Source organism: Martes martes (assembly GCF_963455335.1).
Source record: "Martes martes genome assembly, chromosome: 1".
NCBI lineage: Eukaryota > Metazoa > Chordata > Mammalia > Carnivora > Mustelidae > Martes > Martes martes.
Window position 1 is genome coordinate 205,844,938 of NC_137888.1, and position 2,100 is coordinate 205,847,037.

Below are 2,100 nucleotides of genomic sequence, written 5' to 3' on the forward strand. Positions count from 1 at the left end.
GTGGTGGAGGTGACTTCAAGAACAGAGGCAAATATCGTGATTAATTTTCATACAGTTGTATTACTCACAGAATTAAAATGCTACCTTTTTAATTTTGTAGTCTAAAAGTTCATTTTAATATTTTGTACATAGATATAATCCAATTCAGGGGATCCCCTGTACCACCATAGTTATGGGATTTTTGTTTCAGTCACTTAATTGACAAAAGGCCATGTAGTCCACACTTTTAATTAAAAAAAATTTCCAAGTCCCAGAAATGCAAATTTTGTCCTGGCCGTGATTTAGACTCTTTCTAGGCGATGAGTATAGGGTGCTAAAAAACAAAATTCCCTAACACTCAATAATGGAGAAGGAATACATTAACAAATAAGAAAATAAATAGCATTTCAGAGGGTGGCAGATGGTATGAAGAAAAGGAAAACAAGGATAAAGCAGAGTGAATAGGGCATGCTATTTTCTTGGGTATGTAAGCCAATTCTGTGAACAAGGTGACATTGGAACAAAAATCTGAAGTAAGAGATGGAGGCAGATCAAGAATTCTGGGGTAAGTGTGTGCCTGGAAGAGAAAGTGACCAGGGCAAAGGCCTCAAGTACGGTACTTCTTTCCAATGCTCAAATCAAAAGAGCAAAGCCAGTGCTAAAGGGGAATGAGCACGAGGGAGCCTGAGCAAAGAAGTCGTCAGACACACTGAGGAGAGAAGTGACCTCTCTGCTAACTCTGAAAACTCAAGGCACAGGGGCCTCTTTGTCCACACTGCCTCTCCCACTGTATTCCTCGTGTTGCAAAGGCATCTCATGAATTGAACCAAATCGCCTTCTTAGTGGCCTCTCTTGATTGAATTCTGGCCCCTGTGTTGTGTCACCTTGGGAGTTGCCAGTCCTGGCACCTTGTTGTGGGGACTGCTCACATTCTACAAGACACACACACACACACACACACACACACACACACCCCACAATCCTTTCCTGGCTGTGTTATTCCCTTATCTTTCTCTGCCCCTGTCATCATGATTGTGCCAGGAATGGATCCAACCCACATAGGCCAGATCAGTGACCTTTCCCCTGCAAAATGCAGAGTTGCCAATTCTTAAACCTCCCATGGATAAATAATATATTTAAATATTAAGATATATGCCTAAGTATATATATATATATACATGTGTGTATATACATACATACGTATATATGTATATATGTATGTATATATATACATATGTATATATACACATATGTATATATGTATATATATACATACATATATACATATATATACACATATATACACATATATGCCTAAGTATATATGTATATATATATATATACGTATGTGTGTATATACATACATACGTATATATGTGTATATATATGTATATATACTTATATACATATATATACATATATATGTATATATATGTATATATATATTTTATATACATACATACATATATATATATACACACATATATATATATATTTCTCAAAATTGAGCAATGGGTTAAAAAACACTTCAAAAAGGAAGTGTACATAACACAACAAAAGTTGAGCACTTTTATATCAAGCATAGAAGCCTTATTTTTCATGTACCTCCAGCATCATTTCTGGCCAATTCATTTCTATGTGGTCTGATAGGGGATGAGGTTAGTCCCTTTCTCCCTTCTCTATGTGGCATATTTTATTGATATTTTTGAGCTTTGGGTATAGATCTCTCTTTTATGAACCCAGTGGGCACACTCTAATTCTCATTTTGGATTTCACCCAATGTGCAAAGAGATCCATAGACCACGCTCTACACACCTGTCCACATCATGACAATTCTATCTTTTTGTACTAAATAATTTTCTTCATATCATTTTGTCTGTGGATATCATTTCATACACACATTTATTTCATTGTGTTCTGTCCTCATTGTGAGGGTTTATGATTCAAAAGTGCAAGGACTTTGCCTTCTTTGTTCTTTTTTGTTTTTTTTTTCACCAAGTTTTGTGAATATATGTGTTTAATGTAAAAATACCCTTGAATGTGGATATGTATAGAAGGAACAGAATGAGGGGATCACAAAACCAGGTTAAAATGTAAATTGAGCCATTTCAAAACACCTGT